Source organism: Triturus cristatus, chromosome 4_2 (assembly GCF_964204655.1).
Source record: "Triturus cristatus chromosome 4_2, aTriCri1.1, whole genome shotgun sequence".
NCBI lineage: Eukaryota > Metazoa > Chordata > Amphibia > Caudata > Salamandridae > Triturus > Triturus cristatus.
Genome location: NC_140586.1, coordinates 212,836,163 through 212,855,968, shown reverse-complemented (window position 1 = coordinate 212,855,968; position 19,806 = coordinate 212,836,163). Strand labels below are relative to the sequence as shown.

The 19,806-nt window shown below is 49.6% G+C and overlaps 1 protein-coding gene across 1 annotated transcript in view; it reads right to left on the bottom strand.

The window, feature by feature from the left end:
- The window catches only part of LOC146833423 (sperm-associated antigen 4 protein-like), a gene marked incomplete at its 5' end in the record, with an annotated part of 145,412 nt that overhangs the window by 31,656 nt on the left and 93,950 nt on the right, over positions 1 to 19,806 (bottom strand). The gene's annotated exons all lie outside the window — the stretch shown is intronic.

The following is a 19,806-nucleotide window of genomic DNA, read 5'->3' as shown; positions in this document are numbered from 1 at the left end:
GTACGGCCATCTATCAACACCAGATCTGATAACGGACCTTGAGCCTGGTTCCACTGACGTGCTAAGCATTCCTGTAGGGGACGCCTTTGAAGTCTTGCATATTGAACGATTAAGATGCAAGAAGCCATCATTCCGATGAGTTGCATGAACACTCTGGCTGGTAGTGAGTGCTGAGGCTGAAACTGTGAAATTAGAGCTTGCATGTTGCGAATTCTGACTGGGTTGGGGTACGCTAGAGCTTTGCGAGTGTCTATTGTGGCCCCTAGATAGACTTGCGCGTTGGATGGTTGGAGGTGAGACTTGGTGAGGTTTACTGTGAATCCCAAGCTGTGAAGCAATTGGTCTGTCCTTAGAGTGTATTGTATGCAGCTTTGTTGTGATCTGGCTTTTATCAGCCAGTTGTCCAGGTAAGGGAAGACATGAACGTGCTGTCTTCTTAGATGAGCTGCGACTACTGTGAGGCACTTGGTGAAAACCCTGGGTGCCGTAGTTACTCCGAATGGGAGGACTTTGAAGTGGTAATGTTGTCCGTCTACTACAAATCTGAGATATTTTCTGTGAGCAAGGTGAATGGGACTATGGAACTAGGCGTCCTTTAGGTCTAGAGTGGATAGAAAGTCGCCTTGCTGAAGTAGTGGGAGCACCTGTTGGAGTGTGACCATATGGAAGTGGTCCGACTGTATGTAGAGGTTCAGCTGTCTGAGGTCTAGTATAGGCCTGAGAGAGACGTCCTTTTGGGAAATTAAGAAATACAGGGAGTATACCCTGGTCCCTTGGTGTATTAAGGGAACAGGTTATATAGCGTGTTTTTGTAACCGAGATAGAACTTCTTGTTTTAAGAGTGTGAGATGTTCCGGTGACATTGCGTGTGCTCTTGGAGGAATATTTGGTGGAGTATTTAGAAGCTCTAGGCAGTAACCATGTTCGATAATTTGTAGTACCCATTTGTCTGAGGTGATTGAATTCCAGACAGGAAAGAATTGGGAGAGACGTCCCCCGACAGGAGTGGGATAATCGGGGGGGTAGTGGCGGAAAGTCATTTTTTGTTTGTGAGGGAAGAGCGTGTGGAATTACCTCTTCCTCGTCTTCTATTATTGTTCCCTGTATAACCTCCTCTAGAATATCCTCTGGGCGAGGGGGATTGATTGTTGCCCTTGTAAGAGAAGGAGGCATGGTCATTGGACATATTTTTTGAGCCACTCCTGTAAAATGAGCGGCCAAAGAAACCTCTACTGGCCGGTAACTGTAAAGCCCCCATGGACTTTGTGACTTCAGTGTCCTTCTTCATCTTTTCCAGCATGATGTCAACAGCTGGGCCGAAAAGATGCTCTTAATCAAATGGCTGGTTAAGGATGGAGGTTTGCACCTCTGGCTTAAATCCAGAGATCCTGAGCCAAACGTGCCTGTGTAATATTGCAATTGAGTTGATTGCTCAAGATGCTGTGTCAGCTGCGTCCAGTGCACATTTAATGGAGGTGTAAGTAATAAGCTAACCCTCCTGTATAAGGTCGTTAGCTTTAGATTTGTATTGGTCAGGCAGGTGTTGTATCAGTTTTTCTAGCTCATCATAGTGAGCCCTGTCATAACGGACTAACAGTGCGTGGGCATTAGCAATGTGCCAGTTATTTGCAGCCTGTGAAGCTATTCTTTTGCCTGAGGCATCGATAAGCTTGGACTCCTTGTCAGAAGGAGGGGTGCCTCCTGTGGCTTGGGAGTTAGCTCTCTTTCTTGCGTTAGAGACTGCATGAGAGTCTAAGGGTAGCTGCCCTTTAATATAAATAGGATTGGTAGGAGCTGCTTTGTATTTTTTTATCTACTCTAGGAGTGAAAATTCTAGCCCTTACGGGATCCTTAAAGACATTGTCTGTATATTTTAGCATACCTTTTAGCATTGGCAAGGTATGAGTTGTACTTTAGGAAAAAGAAAGTGTCTCAAAAAGAAAATCCTCTTCTAAAGGTTCTTTGTGAAGTTCCACCCCATGGTAATGAGCGGCCCTGTTAAGGATCTCAAGATAACGAATGTTGTCATCAGGTGGGTAAGGTCTAGAGGGATACACATCAGGGTCATTGTCTGTATTTGGGTCAGTGTGGTAATCATCCCAACCATCAGTGTTCCTCATCCTGATCCACATCCCTTCATCCTGTGGTTCAGGTGTAATAGGCCTACTTGGTGAATTGATAGGAGTATTGAGCAAGTTAGGATTAGGAGGAGGAGAAAGAGGTGGATTGTAAGGAGGAGAAGGATTAGTGCCCATATTCTTCTTTTTAGGAGGGGCATGGTGGTCGTCTGGCAAGTCAGCTTTCCGTTTCTTTGGAATGGTTGCTTGAATATGTCCTGTTTTGGGATTTATAACCAATTTTCTTCTGTTTTGGGTCAAAAATTGGCTCATTAGATGGAAGCTCTTTGGGGAAAGTGTCTTTATCTTTCCTTGGAGATTTTGGCACCGAAGATTTCGGCTCCGAGCTCTTGGGTGTTGGTAATTTCGTCTCAGTGTGTTTGGGCTCGTCGGAGTCCTTGGTTCTTGAGGATTTCGGCTCCGAGTGCTTGTCTTTGGAAGGCTTTGGTTCCGAATATTTTGTCTTGGAGGATATGGGCTCCGAGTCTTAGGCTTTGGATGGTATTGGCTCCGAGTCTTTGGACTTGGGATGTCGCGGCTCCGAGTCTTTGGGCTTGGAGGGTTTCGGCTCCAAGCCTTTTGGCGTAGCAGGTGGAACCTTCGGTCCCGAAGGTATCTTGCTCTTATGTTTCAAAGCCGAAGGTGTCGGTTCGGCATCGGAGCGGGGCTGGCTCGAGTCCGAAGGCTTTTCTTTCTGTTTCGGAGCCGAGCTGGAGGGCGGGGCATCAGAAACGTGTTGTCGGTGCCGACCTGAACCCGAAGGTGAAGGAGGAACCGGAGCCTTTATCTTTTGTGGAATGGGCTCAGGGGTATTTGTACTCCCGGTACGCTGTCCCGCAGGGATGTCTTCCTCTTCCTCCATGTCAGAGTCGGCTTCGGACACAGAGACTTGCTCTTCTTCCTCTGGCTCCGAAGCTGGAGGTTGGATGCCCAAATCTTCTCCTAAGATGTCCGGACTGGAGTCGCTCTGGTGCTGCATTTCGTGGCTCCGAGCTGGACGATCACGAAGTGTCTTTTTCGATCGGAAGGATAGACACGCGCCGCAGCTTTTTTCGTCATGTTCTGGGAATAAGCACGGTTAAAAACTTCGTGCAAGTCGGTGCGTGGAAATGTAGCACGACACCCGGGACATAGTTTAAATGGAGTCTGTTCCATCGACTGCTAACGCGGCCCGATGACCTGCCTCGAGGTTTCCAATGGAAAGTTTTCCGAAGTAAGACGATGCGCGTCAAATGATGGGTTGCGATCGATAACAATACCGTCGAGGGTAGTGGATTGCACATCGAAGGGGTCCGTAAACGGTACCGAACCGGAGCGCAGCAATACACATCCGAACCCAATGGCGGAAAAAAACAATCTGGGGATGGAGTCAATGCCCATGCACACTATCACCGAAAGGAGGAGTCACCTACCTCGTGACTACAAGACTTCCTTGAACAAAAACAAAGTGCAAACATCCAGATCCAACACCAGATGGCGATCTATGCTAAAGCATATGATCTACAGCTCATATGCCTCAAACATGAGATTTAGAAAGCCACACAAGGTCACCTTCCATGGCTCTCAGTTACTTCATAACTCTCGAGTAATGTAATGCAGCGCGTTGCATTACTCTGCGCCAGGGAGGCATTTCCATTGGTGCTGCGTGGGTGTTCGCATGCAACATCCATGGATGTTGATGCATTCCCAGATTTATCAGAAATGGTACACCTGGGAATGTGCCAAAAACATACGCCTCCCAGGTGAGGATTAACGAGGAGAAGGAATATGCTACTTACCAGTATGCATCTGTTCTTGGCATGTAGAGCTGCAGAGTTGTACACTTAGCATAGATCGCCATCTGGTGTTGGGCCCGGATGTTTGCAGTTTGTTTTTGTTCTTTGGACAGTCTTTGGAAGTCACGAGTTTGGTGACTCCTCCTTCGGTCCGTACTGCGCATGGGCTTCGGCTCCATCCTCAGATTGTTTTTCGCCAACAGGGAAATGATGGAGCGTAGTAATAACAGTGAGAAACCCATGTGTGTTGTATCTAAATAAGATGTACTGGAACGGATACAGGTAGCCGGGGAGGCGGGTGGGCGTGTACAACTCTGCAGCTCTACATGCCAAGAACAGATGCATACTGGTAAGTAGCATATTCCGTTCGAGGCATATGAGCTGCAGATTGTACACTTAGCATAGATTATATAGCAGTACCCAACCTTAGCGGAGACCACCGGTATCCGTTGCAGTGGTTTGAAAAAGTGTCTTTAGTACAGCCTGGCCCACCCTAGCTTGCTGCTTGGAATGCACATCTACACAGTAATGTCTTGTGAAGGTGTGCGGTGTAGACCATGTGGCTGCTTTGCAGATGTCATCTAAGGGTATATTCCCTAGAAAAGCCATAGAAGCCCCTAACTTTCTTGTAGAGTGGGCTTTAGGCGGAACAGATAATGTTCTTTTTGCCTTTTGATAGCAAATTTGTATGCACTTTACAATCCACCTAGCTATCCCTGATTTAGAAATGGGGTTGCCTTTATGTGGTGGAGAGAAGGAAACGAACAATTGTTTAGTCTTCCTGAAGGGTTGCGTTCTTTGTATGTAGTATAGCAAAGCCCTTTTCACATCGAGTGTGTGTAAGGCCCTTTCTGCAACAGATTGAGGTTGCGAGAAGAAGACAGGTAATTCCACCGATTGATTAAGATGGAAGGGGGAAATGACCTTGGACAGAAACTTCGGATTTGTGCGAAGTATGACCTTGCTGTGATGTATTTGTATGAAGGGTTCCTGTATAGTGAACGCTTGTATTTCACCAACCCTTCTAAGGGAAGTGATAGCTACGAGAAAAGCTGTTTTCCAGGTGAGAAACTGTAGCTCACATTTATGCATTGGTTCGAAGGGCGGACCCATTAGTCGTGTAAGAACTAAATTTAGATTCCATACAGGGGAAGGTGGTGCCCTGGGAGGAATTACTCGTTTAAGGCCTTCCATAAAGGCTTTAATAGCGGGCACTCTGAAGAGTGATAAATGCTGTCTGTTTTGTAGATAAGCAGCGATCGCTGCTAGGTGTAGGCGTATGGATGAATATGCCAGGTTACACCTGTGAAGATGGAGCAGATAGCATATAATGTGCTGTATGGATGCATCTAAAGGGTTGATTGTATTGTTACGGCAGTAAATTACAAATCTTTTCCACTTTGCGGCATAGCATGCTCTAGTGGTAGGACGTCTGGCTTCCATGATGATGTTCATGCAATCAGGGGGAAGGTTAAGGTATCCGAATTCTAAGATTTCAGGAGCCAGATCGCCAGGTTGAGCTGAGCTGGGTCCGGGTGCCTGATTTCTCCATGGTTCTGGGTTAGGAGGCATGGGGATAGGTGCAGTTTTTGATGTGGTACCACTGACAGTTGTAGTAGTGTGGTGTACCACGGCTGCCTGGCCCACGTCGGAGCTACTAGAATGAGTGTGAGGGAGTGTTGTTGTAGCTTCCTTACCACTAATGGAATTAGTGGGAGAGGTGGAAAGGCGTATGCAAATCTGCCTGACCAGTTCATCCATATCGCATTGCCCTTGGACAATGGGTGTGGGTATCTGGCGGCGAAGCTTGGGCATTTTTTGTTTTCGTGGGTGGCGAAGAGGTCTATCTGAGGATGCCCCCACTGTTGGAAGAATGGGTGAAGAACTTGTGGATGCAGTTCCCATTCGTGTAGTTGTTGCGTTTGTCTGCTGAGCAGATCTGCCATGGTGTTTTGTACGCCTGGAACGTGCTGTGCCAGGAGAAAGATGTTTTGGGGAATTGCCCATCTCCATATGCTCTGGGCTAAGCGGGAGAGCTGGGGAGAGTGTGTCCCCCCCTGTTTTTGGATATAATACATTGCAGTCATGTTGTCTGTGCGAATGAGGACTGCTTTGCCCGAAATCTGTTTTTGGAAAGATTTTAGGGCTAGAAAGATCGCCAAGAGCTCCAGATGGTTGATGTGGAGCGATTTTTGCTGTGGCGTCCATAGACCTTGCATTGTGAGGTGTAGGAGGTGCGCTCCCCAGCCGGAGAGCGATGCGTCCGCTGTTAGAATCACCTGAGGAACCGGGTCCAGGAACGGCCGCCCTTTGGAAAGGTTTGTGGTGTTCCACCACTGCAGAGAGTGATGTGTGCGGCCGTCCACCAACACCAGATCCGTCAGCTGACCCTGGGCCTGGTTCCACTGTTGTGCTAGGCACTCTTGAGGTGGACGCATGTGGAGTCTTGCATGGGGCACTATGAAGATGCAGGACGCCATCATTCCTATGAGCTTCATAAACACTCTTGCTGGAAGAGAGTGTTGGGGAAGGAATGTTTTGCGTAAGGCTTGAATGCTTGTGATTCTGGCTGAGTTTGGATAGGCAATACCTTTGGAGGTGTCTATAGTGGCCCCGAGATATTGCTTTGTGTGAGATGGTATGAGGTGGGACTTTTGGTAGTTCACCGTGAAGCCTAGCTGGTGGAGCAGTTGGATGGTGCTGTTTGTATGTTGCACACATTGGTGGTAGGACGCGGCTTTTATCAGCCAGTCGTCTAAGTAAGGGAAGACGTGAATATGTTGACGTCTGAGGTGTGCTGCTACTACCGCTAGGCATTTGGTAAACACCCGTGGTGCGGTGGTGACCCCGAAGGGGAGAACCGTGAATTGGTAATGTTGCCCGTCCACCACGAACCTGAGGTATTTCCTGTGAGAGGGGTGTATTGGAATGTGAAAGTATGCGTCTTTCAGATCCAAGGTTGTGAGAAAGTCTCCCTGACAGAGGAGCGGGAGGACTTGTTGTAGGGTGACCATGTGGAAATGGTCTGAATGTATGTAGGCATTTAGAGGCCGGAGGTCCAGAATGGGCCTGAGGGTCCCGTCTTTCTTTGGTATTAGGAAATATAGGGAGTAGACCCCTAGATTTTGCTGATTGACGGGGACCTGCTCTATAGCGTGTTTTTGGAGGAGGGAGAGTACCTCCTGTTTGAGCAGTGTGGAATGTTCTTGAGACATTGGACGGTGCCTTGGTGGGATATTGGGTGGGGTAGATGTTAGCTCGAGACAGTACCCTGACCGAATGATTTGGGTCACCCATTTGTCCGATGTTATGGACTCCCATGCGTGGATAAAGTTTTGTAGTCTGCCCCCGACCGGAGTGGGATGGTCTGGGGGGAGCGGAGGGAAGTCATTGTGTGGGCGGGGTGGCAGAACGGGTGGTGTTAGTTTTGCCCCTGCCCTTATTGTTGTTGCCTCTGTAACCAGTCCTTTGGTTGCCCTTTGAAAAGGTATTTTGAGGAGGGGACTTGTAGGAGGTAGAGGCGCTATCGGTGGAGAAGCCTCTGCCTGTGCCACGAAAGGAGGAGCGTCGAAAGGAACGTTTAGAGGCTTGTGTTTGGAGTGCCCCCATAGACTTTGCTGTGTCTGTGTCCTTTTTCATCTTTTCCAACGCTTCGTCTACCTTTGGCCCAAAGAGAGTTTGTTGGTCAAAGGGGTGATTGAGTATGGACGCCTGAACTTCAGGCTTGAACCCTGAGATCCTGAGCCAGGCATGGCGACGAAGCAGGACACTGGTATTTATGGCTCTAGAAGCAGTGTCGGCTGCATCGAGGGCACACTTAATGGAGGTGTTTGTAATTAGTTTACCCTCCTGTATTAGTTCATGAGCCCTACGCTTGTGTTTCTCGGGAAGGTGCTGCATAAGAGCCTCAAGTTCGTCGTAGTGTGCTCTGTCATAGCGCGCAAGTAGCGCTTGTGTGTTTGCAATGCGCCACATGTTTGCAGCTTGAGAGGCGGTGCGTTTGCCAGACGCGTCTAGGAGTTTGGATTCCTTGTCTGGCGGTGGGGCTTCTCCTGAGGACTGGGAGTTAGCCCGCTTTCTAGCTGTAGAGACAACTAGGGAATCTAAGGGAGCAGGGCCCTGAATGTATGCAGGGTCTGTGGGTGCCGCCTTGTACTTTTTCTCTATTCTAGGGTTTAGTACCCTGGCCCTGACAGGGTCTTTGAACACCTCTGCGGCATGCTTGGTGACACCCTTAAGCATGGGTAAAATAGATGTGGATTTGTCCTGTATGTCAAATGTGTCCAGTAAGAAGTCGTCTTCCACTGGTTCACTGTGCATGTCCACCCCATGATAGTGTGCTGCTCTCTGCACTAAATGATGAAACCCTAAGGAGTCCTCTGGAGGAGACGGCCTGGATGGGTATAGGTCGTCCTGAGGCATATCGGGTATATCAGGGTTATTGTAATCCTCCCATGGGTCTGGGGTCCCCGGTGGAGTGGGATCCATTGGGGCGTCCGCCGGGTAATTGTCCGGGTCCCCGTCGTCCGGATCTGGGGACGGGGTCGGAGAGTAATGAGGTAAAGGTGGCGGAGACCTGGGAGGGGGAGGGGGTGGAAGAGGTGGAGGAGGCAGGGGAGGAGGTAGTGGGGAGGGCACTCTGAGGGGAGAAGCAGCAGAGTTCTTCCGTTTGGGCGGTGGAGGAGGAGCCGGAGTATCAAGGCGTCTTTTCTTGATAATTAAAGTCAATAGCCCAGTCTTTGGATCTTTGGACAGAGTCTTTTGTAAAGGGTCTGGTGTAAACAGAGCCAATGGTGTCGAATCGTCCGTCGGCACCGATGATTTTGGAACCGAGAGCTTCGATGGTTTCTGTGCGCCATGCTTTTTTGGGGCCTCCGGTTTTTTCGGCGTCGAGGGAGTTTTCGGCGCCGGAGCGTCGGTGCCGACTGATTTGTGTTTGTGTTTGGTCGGCGCCGAGAGTCCAGGCTTCGGCACCGGTGGCTTCGGAGTCGAGCTGGATATTACTTTCTTCGGTGCCGGATGCTGTTTTTCGGCACCGGGCGTCGGCTGGCTCGATCCCGAGCTGCCATGAGACTTTGGAGGCTTCGACACCGGGCCCGAAGGTGGGGTGATAGAAGCTTTGGTCTTGGTTTTGCCCAGGCCAGCAGGCGAGGGTGTAACCTGAGTCTCTTTGGTTTTGGGCGTGGGGGTGGGAGGGGGCACAGTACTCACGACCCGCTGCGCCGGTGTGATGTCCTCCACGTCGGAGTCGTCGGCCTCGGAAGCGCTGACGACGTCTTCCTCCTGCTCGGTGTGTATTTGCCCCGAAGCTTCGGCGCCGTCTCCAAAGATGTCCGGTGGAGCTGCAGATGATGAGTGCGCCATGGTGCGTCGAGCTCTTCGATCTCGGATGGTCTTCTTCGATCGAAAAGACTTACAGGCGGGGCAGTCTCTGGCCTCGTGTTCTGGAGAGAGGCAAAGATTACACACCTGATGGAGGTCGGTGTGGGGAAATTTAGACCCACATTTTGGGCACTTTTTGAACGGAGTCCTTTCCATCGGCCGGGACCGGAGTCGAGGAGGGCCCGAAGGCCGGTGCCGATGTACGGGATGGCGAAAGTGCCGCTTCGAGAGATGAAGATGATGATGAAGAAACTCGAAGAAACGAGGATTTTCCGTCGAGGCTGGAACCGTAGAAGTTCGAAGCCGGAGCACGAAGTATCACATCCGAGCCCGATGGCGGAAAAAAACAATCTGAGGATGGAGCTGAAGCCCATGCGCAGTACGGACCGAAGGAGGAGTCACCAAACTCGTGACTTCCAAAGACTGTCCAAAGAACAAAAACAAACTGCAAACATCCGGGCCCAACACCAGATGGCGATCTATGCTAAGTGTACAATCTGCAGCTCATATGCCTCGAACATATATTTATTTGTCCTTGTTAGTTTCACTTTCCATGTGTGCTCCAATCTGCAGCACACATAAAAAGGAAAAGCCTCACTGGATTGTTTTGTGCAGGAAGGTGCCCCTACCTGCACAAACACAATTCTCCTTACAATGCAGGCACCCTTGCACCATGGTGCCTGCAATGGCGATAGGCAGGCAAAAGGCTGCCAGCACATGAAAAAAGACAGAATTGCGTCATTTTGCCTCAAATACGGCGCCTTCCTGCCTTTTCCCTGTTACTGCGTGAATTGGCCATAAATATGGCCCAGAGTATCTAAAGAGAATCGAGCAGGGTAGGCACTGACAGAACATAGCAGGATTAGGGAAACTGATGATGTGACATGGCACACCTGGGTTGACTCACTAGTCCTGCCTTGTGGTGTTGTCATTTTTTCCTAATAATGCCCTCCAAAATCGAAACCTTCCCTGCCTTGCAGTGTTAATAGTTTTCCTAGCCTGGACTTGCAGTTTTTCTGCTGCTGGGTTGCAGTGCAGGTAGTTTCCTCTAACTCGGTCTTCTAGTGTCAGAACTTTCCATAATCTGGGTTTGCGGTGCCCGGAGTTTATGTTTAAATTCAAATTTATTTGATTTAGTTCTCTGCTGAGAACAACAAATTTAAAAAATACATTTGTTATTAAATATTAATAAAGTAATCATTTTAGTACAATTTTAAAAAGTTTTTAAAAATTTGAACAGATTATAACACACAAATTCATTAGGTGGTGACTTAAGAAGCGAAATCAATCTCTGTACTGTTGTAGTATTATATCTTGTTTGAATAAATTTTAGGTACTGCTTTCTGGCATCTACCAATATTGAATTAGGGCATATGAACAAAATATTCTTCAAGTCTTGCACACCTCTGTTACAGAGGTCATATAAACCACTGGCGTTCTCGTTAAAATTCCACTTAGAAGTAGAAGCTTTAAAGGGGAGAATCCCAAGCCGAAGTAATATAATGCATTTCCGGACTCCATGCCTTAAGGTAAAACAAATATAGTGTTATAAATGTTTATATTCTATTGTCTCTGCGTAAAGTTCATAATGATGTAATTTAGAGCAATGTTTAATGTCGAGATCATAACTTGTCCTAGGCATTAAATGTTTTAGGAAAAGCCTCAAGTGCGCAGGAGTCCAAGATTTCAACAGTTTGGTTGTGCAATTCGATAATTTGAATGCTGCAATTAAGTTTTTACTAAAAACATACTTCGCGAAGCGGTACCGGTTGGTGCAACTTGGCTGTCCCCCCGTGACCCGCAACACAACCATTGCCGGGCCGTTCACTGGGGCCTGCACCCTCGGCCGAGACCGGGGCCTCGATTTTGACGACGCGGCCCGGGTGCTGGGCGTGAGACCCGGGGCCGCCGGGAAGGAGCGCCGGAAACCCGGAAGTACGGCGGGGGAACCTAGAGACGGAGCGGACTGGTCTGCGGCCTTGGGACGGCCTGCGGGAAGTGCCGGGGGCCTGAAACTACGGCGGGAACCCTGGTGTCAGACTAAACGGCCGCATGCCGGCGGCACAGCCGCACCAAAGCAGCGAGTAATGTGCAGCGGGATCGGCAAGGAGCCGCTGAAAGGCAGCGCATGACGAATTAGACGCTGCTGTGCTGATTGCCGAAATTGTGCGGCAGACGGCGGAGGGTGCCCTGGGTGTGGTGCTTGAGGAGATCCGATTCGGCATCGCGCTGAGCACCCACGCCGCCTCCGAATCTTGAGTGCCAGGTGGAGCGGAGGTAGCCTGGGGAGAGGCGACACACTGAACCTCCTGTGGTGAAGTGCACGGCCAGGAGGGACATACGGACACGAGCAGCTGTGGGGGCATTGGGGTGCCGGTGGATGACCCAGGGGGGTGCCTATGAACGCGCCTCCTGTTAGAAAGCAGTGCTAACGTCTGCGGAGTGGCTGCGCCTCGTGCTGGGCGGGGTGTGAAGACATTGTCCCGGGGTTCTGCGCTCCATCACTTGGCCTAAAGTGCGATAAGGCAACTAAAGAGACTGCTTACCAGCCTTGCAATGAGCGGCAGAGGGAATCGGGCGCACCAGCAAGGAAAACTGGACAAGTATGCTTATACTAAGGACTCTCCCCCAATGTCAGAACAAGCCGGGCATACGGAGAAGGCCTCGGACGACACTGGAACGCCTAAAGTGACATTGGAGGATATCATGGCCGCCCTTCATAGTGTGCAGACGACAGTGGGGTCTAACTCCACGGATGTGACCTTCCTCAGAGCTGACTTCCAGAAAATGTCCGCTAGAGTCACAGAGGTTGAACAAGCGACGGCTACCCTGGCGAAGGACTCTAGTTTCCTGCTCCAAAAAGTGTCGCAACTGGAGACCGAAAACAAGCTCATGGCGGCGAGGCTCGATGACCAGGAAGGGCGATCCCGCCGCAACAACGTGCGCATTACGGGCATTCCTGAGAGTGAAGGGAGCCCGGCCATGGATCTATACGTGGAAAACCTCATAAAAAGCGGACTGCAACCCAGGGGACTCTCTGCCTTTTTCTCTGTGGAACGGGCGCACAGGGTGCCCGGGGGCAGGCCTAAGGTCGGGGCTCCCCCCCGGCCGGTCCTAGCCCGCGTCTTCAATTTTCGAGACAGAGATGCCATTCTCCAGACGGCCCGGGTGGCGCTGCCCCTGCGCATACAGAATTCGGTGGTGTCCTTCTTCCCAGACTACACGGCGGCTGTGTCGGCGCGCCGAAGAAGCTTCCTAGAGGTTAAGAAGAAATTGAGGGCCCGAGAACTACCTTACTCCATGATATTTCCGGCCAGGCTGCGGGTAGTGGCGGATGGGAAGACTTGGTTTTTCGAGTCGCCGGAGGAGGATCACGAATGGCTTGAGGGGTGGCAGCAGGTGAAAAACTCTGGACGCTCGGACAGGCGAAGGCGGCCTCCTGGAGGGACGGAGGTCCCCGCTGACCACGACCGCAGCGTGGAGGATGAGGAACGGTCGCGTCAGGAAGCTTGATAATGAGGCGCTATACGTCCACTCTTTATTAAAAGGTGCAGGGTAGGGGGGAATGATTGCTGGGGCACGCGGTGCCTGTTAAAACACGCCGCAACATCTGAACATTTGGACGCTCGGACTGGGGATGTTCTTGGTCCTCCTCGGACCTCCCGCTCCTTACACGCAAGTAATGTATCGGGGTTTGGGTTCTAAGCACTCTGCTGAGTTGGGGTGGCGGGCAGTTTGGAGTCCGTATGGCAGGGAGGCAGGGAGGGGGTTGGGGGGGATGGGTTTGTTTTCAAGGTTTTTTCAAAAGTTATTGTTCAAGCTGAAAGTAGTGATCAAAAATGCAGTACACACACCCAATATGGAACATACAATGCGCGTCGATACTTCCGCAGCGCCAATTATTTTCAGCGCCCACCGCTATAATGTCTGATATTACAAAAGGGGAATCTGGGGCGGGTTCTTTCGCTCTGATACCGCCTCTCTCCCTGCTCACGTGGAACGTGCGTGGCTTGGGTGACAAAATTAAACGTGGTCTAATCCTACATAGTCTTAAGAGATGTGCCCCGGCGGTGGTCTTGTTACAGGAAACCAATCTTACCAGCACCACTAGCAAAGCAATGGACCGGTGGGGGTACAAAATGATGGTACACTCAGAATTCTCCTCGGGGTCTAGGGGGGTAGGTATACTGGTGCGAAAGCAGTACCCGTTAATTATACATAAACTTAAAACTGACGGGTCAGGGAGGTTTGCAGCGATAGCCACCCAATGGGAGGGGCGGCCCCTAAACATAGTCTCCGTTTACATTCCTCCTGCATTGCACGCCACAGCGCTGCCGGCGCTTAGTGAGTTTCTCCTAGACCTACCAGAGGGAGACCTGATCCTTGGCGGAGATTTCAATGCAGTTGTTGACGAATCGCTTGATAGATACCCTACACGAGTGGGTGGTGCGGGAGTGTCCCGTTTTGGGAGCTTTATCGAAGCACTGGGTCTGTCAGATTTGTGGCGGCTACATCACCCAACAACGCAACAGTACACATATCACTCAGGGGTGCACAGTATTCTAACAAGGATAGACTACTTCCTGGGTTCAGCAGGTAGTCTTAGAAACATAGATAGCATAGAGATCAGACCCAGAGGTATATCTGACCACTCTCCGCTACTCCTGCAATACACGTACTACCATCTCGCACGTCGTCGTATCCCTCCAATACACCCCAGCTATCTCCAGGTCCCTGCGGTCCGTAAGGCGATTATGAAAACAACCAACCTTTATTTTATGGAAAATGCCCCCTCTGTTGCCTCGCCGACAATCTTATGGGAGGCATATAAAACAGTCCTCAGGGGACAGGCTATCGCTACCATTGCAGCGCACAAGCGTGAAAAACAGGAGGAATTGCAGTCGATCGAACAAGAGTTGCACACGGCAGAGGCTCAGCATGCCCGGGACCCCACTCCTGAGACCTCTTGTGCCCTACATGTTGCACAAACAAGATATAAGGCGTACCACACGGAGCGCACTAAACAACAGCTGGCAGCCACGCAACACAAGATATATGACCTCGGTGATAAGACTGGGAAGTTACTGGCATGGCTCGATAGACGGGATAAGGGCGCCAGATGGATAGCGCAGCTTAGCTCTGGGGAGGGTCAGATAACAACTAAACCGTGCAAGATAGTACACACTCTGGCGCGCCACTTCCAAACAGTCTATTCCTCCGCCTCTTCCATGACAGTGGAGGAAGCGCGGACGTATGTGACAGATTTAGCAATGCCCAGACTCACCCCGGAGGCGGTGAGTGCCCTGAAAGCTGAGAGATACAAATTGCAATCGTTGCACTGCAATCCGGTAAAGCGGTGGGACCGAACGGCATACCGATCGAGCTCTATAAACGGACAGCCGGGACTATTGCCCCTTATTTGCTCAACATGTTCACAGACAGTCTCCGAGTGGGTGAACTACCGCCGGATCAACGAACGGCCACCATAGTGGCTATACTGAAACCGGGCAAACCTACTTCTAAGTGTGCCTCCTACCGTCCTATATCACTGCTCAATGCAGAGGCAAAGATCCTTGCAAAGCTCCTGGCGTCTAGGCTAACACCACGCTTGCCAGGAATCGTGCACCCGGATCAATCTGGTTTCATGCCCGGCAGAAGCACAGCCCTCAATTTGAGGCGCTTGCATGGCGTGTTGGCTCGAGCGGAGCAATTACAGGAACCGGCGGTGCTGCTTTCATTGGATGCGCAAATGGCGTTCGATATGGTTGAGTGGCCCTTCCTGTTTGCAGTGCTACTGCACCTGGGATTTGGACCCAAATTTTGTGCCTGGGTCCGGCTCCTTTATACCAGACCAATGGCCCACATTACAGCTAACGGACATATGTCGGAAGATTTCCCCCAGACGCGTGGCACGCGCCAGGGATGCCCCCTGTCGCCCCTGCTCTTTGCCCTGGCACTGGAGCCCTTGGCGGCATGGATACGCTGGGAGCCCATGATACGAGGACTCCAGTGGTCGAATGACTGGGAAGACCGTGTCTCCCTTTATGCGGATGATGTGTTGCTCTATCTGTCTTCCCCGCGACGCTCTATACGGACATTACTCAACATTTGCAGGATCTTTGGAAGAGCATCCGGCTACACCATAAACTGGTCCAAATCGAAAATGTATGTGCTGCGCGGCCCTCCTCCTCGACTCCCAGCGGACTGCCCACTCAAAACAGCGGAGGGATCCTTTAAGTATCTGGGTATTTACATCACTGCGGATCCAACAAACTTCCTAAAACACAATTTGCAACCCCCGATGGACCGCCTCAGGCGAGACGTACGCCACTGGGGTGCGCTGCCACTAACTCTACTGGGGAAAGCAGCCCTATTCAAAATGATGGCCCTGCCTCGATTCGTGTATGTACTGGAAAATACGCCATGTCACATACCACCCGTGTACTTCCGCGCAATTGCGGCGCAGGTAACTAGCCTTCTGTGGGGTGGCAGACCGCCCAGCATAGCGCAGTCCAAATTAACCCGCAGCTGGTACGATGGAGGGATAGCGCTTCCCAACATCCAACTCTATTACTGGGCGGCACAGCTGAAGGTAATTAATCAATGGCTTCATGCTCCGCAGACAGACCCCGCATTTAAGGCAGATAGGGACGTACTAGGCGCGAGGGGTGTTTTGTCACCCCTATATGATGGTAAACTGGCCCCAACGCTCATTGGTCCACTTAGACAGACCGTCGCCATCTGGCATGCGGCGCAGGCGAAGCAAGGGTGGCGCGGGGTCTTGACCCAACTTACACCTTTGTGGGACACAAAGCAACTCGGAAAACTTAGAAGCTGCAGGGGGTTTGATAATTGGGGCAACATCGGGGTTTCTACGGTGGGCGACATGTGGCACAAGGGTGAAATAATTACATTTGCACGTCTTCAACAGCAATACGAACTGGCGTCCTCAGAGTGGTTTCGATACACACAAATTAAACATGCCTTACTATCGAAACTACCACCTGACACGACGGTACCAGAGGCATCGCCCTTGGAAGACAGATTATTGACGGACTACATGCCAAAGAAGGCCACATCGCTCACGTACCGCAAACTGGTAAACAACCTGCCGGACCCCACGGGTCCTCTCTGGGAGAAATGGTCCCGTGATATAGGCGAGTTTGACGAACCGGAATGGCGGGAGGCATTGGCTTCGCCGCGAGAGGTGGGTATACCCTCAAGGCTCCGGCTCGTACAGCTACGCAATCTGCACCGCTCATACTACACCAGACACACTCTGCACAGCATAGGTAGCGCAATACATCCGTTCTGCTTGCGCGGCTGCGGGGAGGTGGGGATTTTTTTCACACCATATAGGAATGTTCCGTAATCCAAGAATACTGGAAGCAAGTGATGCGGACATTGTCGCAGTCCGGGGGAGTGTCATTAGTGCCGGAACCTAGACGCTGCCTATTGAATGTATGGGAACTTAATGACCTCACTCGCCAGGCACAGAGCTGGGCTACGTGGGGGATTATGATAGCTAAGTGTAACATAGCCCAATAGTGGGGAATAGGGGAGACACCAAAGTTAGCCGCATGGGGAAAAGACATGGACGAGGCCATGCTAGCTGAAAGATCAGCCTTTATTAGGCGGGGATGCCCTCATAAGTGGAGTAAAGTATGGGGGGCATGGAATAAATTCAGAGGTGACATATGTGACCCGCCTTCGGATCAAGACGATGAAACCTCGGACTCGGACTGATGGGGGGAGACTCCGGAGTGGGTGCACGGGGTGTTGATATTGGAGATGTAATGTTGCGAGAACATGTTCTTGAGGAATTGACTCTAACATCCTATACTGTATTGTTTTATATTGTGGGAAAACTGCATATCCAACTGCTACTTTGTATTCTATTAAAACAAATAAAACGTAAACCTCAATTGATAAGTTTCACAAGATTTAAATATTTGACTATTTAATAAAATTGGGGTGTTCAAGCTTATGGTTAGTAAAAATTGGCCAAAGATGCTACACCATTAGATTGTGTTTTGCACGCTACCTTAAAAATAATGCACCTGAACCAGCATATTGCTAGCCTCAGACTCAACATCTAACATGATTTCAACACACCTAATTAATTCATTTTAAGTATTATTATTTGTCATTAATGGTTGCCAGAGGATAAACCTGGATTTCAGCAAAAACCACTAGATTGAGTAAGGGAGATAACAAAAAAAAAATCAGTTTCCATGACAACTGCACTGGCCTATATGATGGGATACACAAACGGCCAGCTACATGAATAGAAGCGGGGACATGCATGTGCAGACATTGGAAATGTACCAGCTATCATGAAATATCTGTTATTTTGTCCTCTGTGTGAGGATGGACCGCCTGCGTCACTGTCTGACAAGCAAACCATCTTCCAGGTGCAAGAAGAGTCATCTCACGCCACCTCTGTGAATCAACAAGCAATGGGTCCACGAAAAGCCCCTTCAAACGCCCACCCCGGAAGTGCAGCCTCTAAGATGTGATCGACAGGAAAGAGCGCGGACCGCAAATTTTCAAGGATGAACATGTTATCAATGACCAAACAGTCCCGGCATGCCGCGTCAGCACTGCCAGCGCATTATTTACGCCCGCGTCTTCCTGCAGGTGACAGGTGGTGACTGATGCTCGGCTTGTGGACGTCACTGCATCCTTTGGGGGAGCGGAATACTGAAAACCAGGATGTTCATGAGACTACATAATACCAATGAATTCTGAGTAGGTTCTAAATATGAAATACTAATTCTGGGCAGACATTGACCTACACTCTTGACACATTTGATTTAAGAGTCACAAAAAAGGCTACTTCGTTAATTTATACAAGTTTTTCTGGTGATCACAAATTTCTTTTAATTACATTTTTAAGCCGGATACTAGACTAAATAAACCCTTTGAATTTGCCTAGGGAAAAAAAAAAAGAAAAAAACATACTTCGGTGATCCGAGGTCAAAAGTCTCAGTTTTTAATAAATCTTAAGGTGCCTTGTTCTGCGACTATGAGATTATAAGCCCATTTTATTATGTTGGTAATGCCTCTGGCATATGAGCTGACTAAAGAAAGCTCGAGGCGCAGAGCTTGTGCAGGAACTGCTTGATGAACTTTAATCAATTTTCGAAGTGTTTTCCCTTCTTTAGATTGTATTTGTTGCCACTGTCTTATTGGAATGTATTCCAGAGCGTACGATAGGATGGGTGGAATCTTGGAGCTAAAAAACTGTAAAAGAGAAGAGAAGAGAAATGCCTGTGTCCAGAGGAAGAGTATAAACTCTGGACAGCCCTGACATGTACATCTGCTTTATGGCCAAAGTGCTGCAGATGAGGGGAGTTTTGTAAAGTTTGTGTAAATACGCCCTAAGTAAGTGTATTCTTTCACCACGTCTAGCGGTATTCCCCCTAAAGTCCAGTTGTATTTTATGTATTGTTTTCTTCCTCTGAACGGAACTATTTTTGTTTTTGTTATATTTGGGACTAAGAAGTTTTCTTCTGTATAGTTGGTAAGTACTTGTAGATTCCTTTCTAGGTTGAATGGAGTAAGGTCTAAGATAACCACATCATCGGCGTACATCATGATGTGTATTTTACATAAAGATATTTTGGGGGGAAAATTGATGACCTGTGTACAACAGTCCGGAAGATCACTGAGGTATAGAGAGAAGAGGAGGGGAGCTAAAAGACAACTTTGCCTAAGACCATTTGGTGTGACTATTGGACGAGTGAGTCCCTTCTCTTTCCCCATTTGTACTTGACACCATGTTTCCGAGTATAATGATGTAATTATATGGAGCAGGTTGTTTGGAATTCCCAGTTTTCTAAGCTTGTTCCAGAGTGTAGGTCTATCCACTCTGTCAAATACCGTCGTGAAATTGACAAAGACGGTATAGACGACCTGCGATTTTAAGACCACGTATTTATCTATTATTGTTTGTAACACCACTATATTGTCGGTTACGGAGTGTTTTTGTCGGAACCCACAGTGCCAGGAGATTCCCTGCATTTGACTTGAAGAGCCAGCAGTTTCCCTACTACTGCCATGCAGTGTCAGCAGTCTAACTACATGTACTTTTAGGAGTCTGTAGTTTCCTTAGCCAGACCTGCAGTGCTAGCTGTTGCTAGTTCTTCCCTGAAGAAGGCACCACAAACTAGAGTTAGACGACCTGCTGCCACTGCAGAAAAGCACCCAAGAGATGGCAGCACTGAATGACTTGCATTGACTAATGCTGACAAGGCAGTGTAGAGATAGAAGAAGTGCTGGCACTGCATAACAGGGTTTAGTGTGGTGCTGTTACTGTAGAACAGGACTCAGGGAGGTGCTGTCACTCCAGAATATAGTTCAGGGTGGTGCTGGCACTGCAGGACAGCACTTGGGGAGGTGCGGGCCTGCAGAACAGCGCGCAAGGAGAAGCTGACCCTGTATAGCAGGTAATGTCTCAGTGAGGTGCTGGCATTTCAGGACATGAGATTGTAAGGAAGAAGGCCGGTACAAAACAAAATGACTGAAGT